This window comes from Canis lupus, chromosome 3 (genome assembly GCF_011100685.1).
Source record: "Canis lupus familiaris isolate Mischka breed German Shepherd chromosome 3, alternate assembly UU_Cfam_GSD_1.0, whole genome shotgun sequence".
NCBI classification, from domain to species: Eukaryota; Metazoa; Chordata; class Mammalia; order Carnivora; family Canidae; genus Canis; species Canis lupus.
Window position 1 is genome coordinate 74,998,706 of NC_049224.1, and position 9,061 is coordinate 75,007,766.

The window sequence follows — 9,061 nt, forward strand, 5'->3', positions numbered from 1 at the left end:
TCGTGGCGAACTCAGAGTAATGCACAGAATTGTCACATCACTACATGGTACACCGGAAACTAATATAACATTATGTGTCAACTGTACTTCAATGAGAAAAAAAATCTAGATAATAGGAAATGACAGGTGTACAGGAGAGGCCAAGTAGACCTAACAGGGAATTGAGTGAGAGAAGAGATGAGGTGAGAGGAAAAAAAATGCCTCCTGGGGCCGGGAGAGGACAGGGTTGGGTGGGTGGATGGGAATGAGAGGCTCTGGAGGTGTGGGGTGAGGGAATTGGGGGGCACAGAGGAGGGGATATACACACGCAGCTGGAGAGTTTTGAACCAGACCCTCATTTATTTTTGAGAGAGAAAGAATAAAGGTGTCCTTTTTGCCTGTTTTGGGCTGCCTCTGCCTCTTTAATTATGATGTCCTAGAAAATCTGACCACAAGGGTTTGGCCTGCTAAAGGCTCACATTCCACACAGACAATCAGAATGCCTTGTGGTGACCGAGGTATTTACCAAGTCCTGTGGAGTTCAAGGGAGGAGCAGTTCTTTCTCATGAATGGGTCAGAAAGAAGGAAGCAGTCGGGGTGTTTAAGGGCTAGCTTTGACTCTTCCTGCATGAACAGTCTTGGTAAAATTACCTAAACCCTCTGAGCCTCGTATTCCTCATCTATAAATGAAGGCTGATTAAAAAAAAATACCCTCTTTAAAGGCTTCGCAGAAGGACCAAAGGTGATCATCGAATGTAGACTATAAAGTGAAGAGGCAGTGGAGGGTTCTAATTGAGAGCACGGGTTATGAGGTTAGACACCGTGGTTTGGGTTTCCGCTCCACACGCCTTGGACAAGCAGTAGGATATCCATGGGACCCAGTGGTCGGTGCATGGAGAGGGCTTACAGAAGGTCTGTCACAGGGTAAATGCTCAGGCTTTGCTTCATTCTCTCTGCACATCTCGAAGCGCTGTGCAAGTCGCTATTATAATGTTGTGATGCCAGCTAAGGCCCGACAGCGCCAAACTGTAGAGGCCAAAGTGCACAGGGAGAGGGGGTGAGGTAACCGTGTCAGCTCCCTGTTGCTGCCGTAACGAATGACCACGAACAACACGAGTTTCTGCTCGTAGAGTCCTGGAGGCTAGAAGTCTGAAATCCGTTTCACTGGGCTAATGTCAAGGGGCCAGCAGGGTTGGCTCCTGGAAATTCTAGGGGAGAACCCTTCCTTGCCTTTTTCTGCTGCTAGAGTCTGACTCCTTTCCTGGGGTCACGGCCCCCTTCATTCATCTTCAAAGACGGCAGCCAAGCATCTTCTCCCCTCTGATCCTGGCTTCCATGTGGGCAGCTCCTCGGCCCCTGACGCTGCTGCCTCCCTCCTCTCAGGACACTCGTGATGACATTGGGCCCACCTGGAAGATTCAGGACACTCATCTCATGGTCCTTCACATAATGACCTGTAATGGCTCTTGGCTAAATAAGGCGCGGTGTTCACAGGTTCTGGGGATGAGGACGGGGACGTGTTTGCACAGCTGGTTTTCAGGCTGGCACAGGTATCCAGGGAAGGAGAAAGGAATTTCCAAGAAGGAAAAACCTGAAAATTGAGCCAGGTAACTTCAGATAGTGAGTTCACTACTGAGGAGTTAGAAACCCAATGAAGGCGAGTGACAGGGATGACAGGATCCGCTCAGGGCCCCCGTCCCGTGACCCCCGACAGCTGAGGCAGGCTAACCTGCCTCGTTCACCTTCCCGCCTCGTTCACCTTCCCGCCTGTCTCTCAGTTCCCATTCCCAGTGCAGTGCGTCTACACTGGCTCCCTCTCTTGCCTCTGCCTTTGCTTCCTCTCTGTGTCGAGAAGAAGCATGTGACCTGCTGTCGGGTGGATCTGATCTTTGAGTTTTGGCTCAATCACTCTCCAACTTCATAAACTGGGCCCGATCACTTAGCCTCTCTGAACCCTAAATGCCTTATTTATCGGAATAGGTGGGATGTCAGTGGAGCGGGTGGTTTGCGGAACATAACATGAGATCACTTTGTGGGTACCCGACTCAAAACAATGCTGGTTTTCCTTTTTTCCTCTTCCTGCCATCGTTTTGGGTTCAGCCAACCTTCCTTCGCGTCTCCCTGGTCCCTTTCACATATACTGTCTCATTTCTTTCTTGCCACGTCCATGTGAGACAGACCTATTTATTTCCTTTTGATGGTGAAGGAAAATCGGTTTCATACTCCACTGCTGACAGCAAGGCGTGGGCATCCCCCCCCCCATGCCAACCCACTCTCCAACTCTCCGGATATCCACGGGGGGCTTGTAATTTCTGCCACTAACTTCTCAGAGCTGGGGCACCCCCTGCAAGCCAAGAGCTCAGTTTCATAAGACTGCTCCCTCTTCAGATGCCAACCATAAGTAGTGAGGTTCTGGGAGACCCCGCTTCTGTCCTGCTTGGCTACTCCGTGGGGGTTCCCATGGTCCCCTCCTCAGGCTTGATCATTTGCTATCACAGCACACAGAACTCAGGGAAACATTTAATGCTTATTGTTTTGTTTTATTATAAAAGATATGATGGGACGGCTGGGTGGCTCAGTGGTTGAGCGTCTCCCTTTGGCTCAGAGTGTGATCCCAGGGTCCTGGGATCGAGTCCCACTTTGGGCTCTCCGCAGGGTGCCTGCTTCTCCCTCTGCCTATGTCTCTGCCTCTCTCTGTGTGTCTCTCATGAATAAATAAATAAAATCCTTTAAAAAAAAGATATGAGGGGGATCCCTGGGTGGCGCAGCAGTTTAGCGCCTACCTTTGGCCCAGGGCGTGATCCTGGAGATCCGGGATGGAGTCCCACGTTGGGCTCCCAGTGCGTGGAGCCTGCTTCTCCCTCTGCCTATGTCTCTGCCTCTCTCTCTCTCTCTCTCTCTCTCTCTGTGTGTGACTATCATAAATAAAAATTAAAAAAAAAAGATATGATAAAGGATGCAGATGAACAGCCAGATGAAGAAGTACCTAGGACCTCAAGTGCAGGAACGTGTCCCTGTGGAGTTGGAGTGTGCCACCCTCACAGCCTGTGGATGTGCTCACCAGCCCCAATGCTCTCCACATCCCACGGTTTAGGGATTTTTTTTTTTTTTCGGTTTAGGGATTTTTATGGAGGCTTCATCCCAGAGGCACAATTGATTATTAATTCAATCTCCAACCTCTCTCCCCAGCCTGGAGCATAGAGCTGGGCTGTAGATTCCAAGCTTTTAATCAGAGTTTGGTCTTTCTGGTGATTGTCCTGAAGCTACTCAGGAGCCCACCAGTGGTCACCTCATTACAACAAAATGCGCTCTTAGCCACCCAAGACATTTCAAGGGATTTAAGATCTCTATGTCAGGAACCAGGAGCCCAGACCAAACACAGATTTCTTGTTTTGTCAGAGATTGGCACAGTGAGATCCAGAGAGGTGAGGTAACCTGCCAGCTGTCTGTGGTAGGAGGTGGCCGAGCCGTGACCCTGGCCGGAGTCTTCTGACTCCACGTCTGTCTCCGGCCTAGAATCACAGGGTTTAGTTCATCGTTGCTAGATTAAGGTTTTAATTTCTTGCTGCTTATTTTCAAAAGCAGAACAATCAGAACATTTGTTTCATTTGTTTTCTTATGAAACGGCAACAAAAGCCTTCTCTAGGAGCCTTTAACTTTGGGTGCGGACCCCGATTTTGTTCTGAGTGTATCCCATCCCCAAGGAGCTGCCCTGCTTCTGCTCTGCACAGTATGGCAGGGAGCACAAAGCTCCGCTCCTTCCATTGGGAGGTACCAGCAGGTGGCCTGCCCGCAGCTCTGAGCTCCTGCTCCTTGTAGGTCACTTCTGCTGGGCTGGCCACGTGAGGGGAAGCAGATGAGTGGAGAACACAAAAGCCATGATTAGTAGGAGTGGGAGTGGGTTGTAGCCGGACCAGCATGCACCCCAGTGGGTGCCGCACACGCCAGCGGGCCACCCTAAGTGCTGGCCTGTACTAATGAGAGGTGGCGCACAGGTGACTGCCAGGCTGTACGTGAGAATAGGAAAAAGGTGTCCTCTCTGGACAGATGCAACCTGGGTCAGCACAAGTCTCCTGGAGCCGATTAGAAAAAGGTACCTTTTTCTTTGCATAGACATAGTCCCAAGCCAGGGCGGAACACTGGTAGGTAGCATTTTGATCCCCACCTATCCCTGGCAGGGATAGGGCCTTGGCAGTTTAGCAGGATGGGTAAAGCCTGGTTTCTGGGATTGGACTATCACTTCGCCACTTACCGCTGTGGGGCCTTAGGCAACTGACTTAACCTCTCTGTGACTTGGGCTCATTACCTATAAATTGAGGAGAATGAGTATACCGATTTCAGAGGTTCTCATGAGGATGCAATGATTTAGCACACATGAACGTTAAAATAGTTCCTAATCAGGGGCACCTGGGTGGCTCAGTCTGTTGGGCGTCTGGGTTGAGCTCAGGTCATGATCTCGGGGTATTGGGATCCAGCTGGGTCATCAGGCTCCCTGCTCAGTGGGGAGCCTGCTTCTCCCTCTTCCTCTGCCCCTTCCCCCTCCCCCACACATACATACACACTTTCTCTCTCTCTCTCAAATAAATAAATAAAATCTTTTTTAAAAAAGTTCCTAAGTGAAGTAACTCACAGTATGACCGCGAGTTAGCATTATTGTGAGAGCTGCAAGCCCAGGTACTAGGAGAAACAGAGTCCCCTATTCTCTCTCTCCTTCCAGCCCCAGGCCCCAGGTGTCTTTTTACCCACCTTTTCCTCTGCTGTTCTAGAACTACCCTCTCGGGTACCTCAGCCTCCCTGCCCCCTGATGACACCAGTGAATTCATCTGAGAACTAAGCTTGCGCACACCTGCTTCAACACGCGTTTGATCAGGGACCTCATCTATCCTGCTTTAGTTATTTGTTAAGCTGTTGAAATAAAGAAACCTAACACTGGAGTGGTTTAAAGAAGATAGAAGTTTACAATTTAGAATTGCCACCAGTTACTTTGGGAACAGGTAAGTAGACCATCTGCCCTTAGATCATTATTTTTCTAATAATGTACCCTGTGCCCTCTCTAGTCAAGGTAGCCACTAAACCAGACACTTTGTCATGCATAGGAGATGGGGCTCATTGATGTGGTCTCTGAGCCTAAGACAATATTTAGACAGTCAGGCTCTATGCCCGTAGAACCTGTAACCTGTTCATTATACATCCAACATTTCCTACCGGTTGCTGGTTTGCTTTCCTTCCCCCTACATCTTAACAATCCATGTATTCTTCCAAGAAATCCACCATTCCAAGGTTTATCTTGCAGTGGTTTGATCAATGTGGCTACAGTCAAGAAAAGGCTATTTTTACCCTGAGATCTGATTTGGTAGCTCTCGGAACAATTTTCCTTTCTACATAGTAGAGTTGACAATAAATGTTCATGTGTTAGAAGGTGGCCGTGATGAGGACGTCAATAATTATGATTGTGGATTGTTATTAGCTGTAAATGGAGCTGGCAAAATGAACTCATTATCCAGAAGAAGTGGCATAAATGTTAACTGCACACACAAAAAGTGTGCTATGCATACAGACAAAGCATAGACTTCACATTTGTAAAGAGTCTTTATTTTGCCATCTGTTGTTTCATTTTTCACTCAAAATTCTCTGACACATGAGCATTTGTGCTGGGAGAGTTGGCGATGCCGTTGTACTCGTCCCCCAGAGCACCTGGAGGCCAGAGGTCCTGCCCTAGTTTCTCAGGGGCTCGCCAGCTGCTGTATGATGCAGAGGTGGACCTGGCTCCCCACTCTGCGGCTGGCGCTCCCAGCCAGGCGTAGTGTGACTCAATGCGTCCCTTGTCAGTTTGGAGCTGTCTCTGGGGACACGCTCTTCCAGAAACAGATAAAGCAAAACAATACCGGATGCTTCATTATTCTAGAAGTATGAGGAGATACATTCTCATTTGTGGTTTTTTTTTTTAAGATTTTATTTATTTATTCATGAGAGACACGCACACAGAGAGAGGCAGAGACACAGGCAGAGAGAGAGGCAGGCCCCATGCAGGGAGCCTGATGTGAGACTCGATCCCGGGACTCCAGGATCACGCCCTGGGCTGAAGGCAGGCGCTAAACCGCTGAGCCACTCAGGGATCTCCGATATGTACTCACTTGCACTTTACTCATGCATTCATTCATTTATTCGGTAATTTTTTTTTTTTTTTTTTTAGATTTTATTTAAGAGAGAGAGGGAGCACGAGCAGGGGGGAGGGGCAGAGAGAGAAGCAGACTCCCCGCTGAGCACGGAGACCACCTGGGCTCCATCCTAGGACCCTGGAATCCTGAACTGAGCGAAAGGCAGATGCTTGGCCTACCCAGCCACCCAGGCACCGCTCAGCAAATGCTGATTATTTACTCACCCTGTCTTTAGTGTATTTGCCAGGATAAAGGTTAAGCTGCTATAACAAATAAAGAAATGTGGTGGCTTAAGAAGGAAAGAAGCCTTTGCTGTCCCCAGGCAGCCTAGGTTGGCAGGACAGCCCAGCTCCATATGATCATTCAGGATCTCTCCGTGCCACCCTCTGCCCCTGTGATGTGCATGGTTTGTCTCGTACTTAAAGGATGCCTCACTCTCCCTTTCCACAAAAGGGAACCTGTTTTGACAGAGTGTTTACACCCCACTGTGATAAACTGTAAACATGTTGAACTTAAGAGATGTCATAAAAATATTTATATGAATTTGTTATGACATATGTTGCTTTTGAGAAAAGTTTAAAACACAAAGGAAAGCGTGTTTAGCGCTGAAAGCAAGCAATATAAGCAAGTTGTCTGCATCAGAGAGAAAGCTGGTGAAGGCACTGGTATCTAAGGTGATACTCCTATAATTCCCAATCCCCTAGTGATCCCATTTTGCATAAGAGCCCTGCCTTCCCTGCTGCCACTGAATATCGGACATCTATCCCTTGCATCTCTTGGGAGAATATGGAACTGGGTTTCGCAGATGGTGGCACACGGTTTGGAGGAGATTCCAATCTCCTCCTGTAGATAACAGAAATCAATCTTGGTAGCAGAGGTCAATGACATACTGCCTGGGAGTGAGCAGAGAAGGAGGAAGACATAGACTGGCCAGACTGTTAAGGTTGTGTGTGCCTACCACCACCACCGCCCGCCCCCCAACTCTCTATCAGCTTGCCTAGTAAGGGTAGTAAATGCAAATACTGCATTAACTGTGTGTGTGTGTGTGTGTGTGTGTGATCAGTAGCTTTTTTTTTTTTTTTATTATTGACTACCCTTTTAAATGTTATACTTCTGGGTTTTATTTAGGAAGGGGCATGCTTTTCTAAGGTAATATTCAGAATAAAAGCAGCCCTCTTCTGTATGGTCAAAGCTGGGTCAAGAGAAGATCCAACTTCCAGGAGGAGGAAAAGAAATAGTGCAAGGCAGCAATTTCCTGTAAAAAAAAGAGGTGGATGGAGCACACTCACCTTGCATTGGTGACAACTTGATCCCACAGCCATACCAAGCTGCAAGGGATGCTGGGAAGTGTAGTCTCCAGTGCTGCGCCAGAGCTCAAGTTTCGTTCTATGAAAGAAGGGGAGAAAAGGCTTGGTAGAGCAGTTCCTTACTGTAGTGTGGATTTTTAGTGATAAACCAAAATCTTTTCTCATTTTCTCCCACCCTTTAGCAGAGTGGTAGTTATGCTTTAAAATTTCCATTAAGCAAAAATAAAACAAAATAAAATACAACAAAAATTTCCATTAAGCCCCGGGAGACTACTCACACACCAGACTCTCTGTGCTCCCCCTGCCCTCCAAAGAGGCAATTGGCCCATCACTGCAGAGCAAGCCCAGTCCTGCTGCTGCTTCTTTCTTCCTTGGCATGCTGGTCTTTGTTGCCATGAATCAACACTGTTGCTATGGGTTTCAAGTGTGCTAGTTGGCCCCAAGCACTGCCTATTCCGGCACATGTTGAAGATGAGCCCACCATCAGGAAATCATCGATTCTAGCACACATATCACTCAGATCCTACAGGGCTTTGGATGCCACTGTGGTAAGCTGGGACTGTTACACCACAGTAATAACGACAGCTATGACGACAGATCAACACCTACTATGACCAGAGCTTTGGCCTTGGTGCTCTACATACATTTTTTTTTTAAAGATTTTATTTATTTATTCATGACAGACACACAGAGAGAGAGAGGCAGAGACACAGGCAGAGGGAGAAGCAGGCTCCATGCAGGGAGCCCAACGTGGGACTTGATCCTGGGTCTCCAGGATCACGCCCTGGGCCACAGGCGACACTTAACTGCTGGGCCACCGGGGCTGCCCTCTACATACATTTTCTTTAATCTATTATACTATATTTCTAGGAAGTTTCTGGGATCACCTCCCCAAATCCTTGTTCCTGACTCTTGAAGGAATCCAAATGATAGTAGTCATCTTAGATTAATCATGATTGATGCCCCTGGCGCTGGGGAGTGACCTATGTAACATGTGAATGCCCAACATTACAGGAAATTAGGGCTCTGATAGTGAAGTAAGAGTGTTCTGGGACCCAATCTCAACATGTGGAGGAGGGCTTCATCCCCCCACACCATCAAGCAATTCTCAGACACCAGCTGGGTGTCCTACAATTCAACTCCGTTCTGACACTGTCTATCGGGAGACAACATCAGATCCCACAGGTTAAGGGCTCAGTCCTACAAGACCGACACCACTCTCCCACCCCTGTCCCCTTCGGACATCAATTACAAGCCCAAACCCAGGGTGTCACCTGTGTTTCTAACCAACTGGCTCTAGATTAGAGGTTCCAACAACCCCTCCTTGTGTTCTTTTAATTTGCCAGAGTGGCCCACGGAGCTCAGAGAAACATTTACTTACTGGATGACTGGTTGATTATAAAAGGATGTAACTCAGGAATAGCCAGATGAAAGAGATGCACAGGGTGAGGTGTGTGGGAAAGGGCGGGGAGCTTCCGGGCCTTCTCCAGGCTGCTACTCTCCCTGAGTATCTACACGTTCACCAACCTGGAAGCTCTTCAAACACTGTCCTTTGGGTTTTTACAGTAGTTTCATTATGCAGTAGGCATGACTGATTAAATTGTTGGCCATTGGCAA

At 48.1% G+C, this 9,061-nt stretch overlaps 1 long non-coding RNA gene across 1 annotated transcript; it reads right to left on the minus strand.

Annotated features, from left to right (window-relative positions):
- Positions 1-372: 372 nt before the first annotated feature.
- Positions 373-7,817, minus strand: LOC119870851. The gene is made up of 3 exons (XR_005356418.1): positions 7,727-7,817; positions 7,427-7,523; positions 373-1,570 (listed from the first exon to the last, which is right to left on the minus strand). It is a non-coding gene; the product is annotated as an uncharacterized LOC119870851 (long non-coding RNA).
- Positions 7,818-9,061: the final 1,244 nt, after the last annotated feature.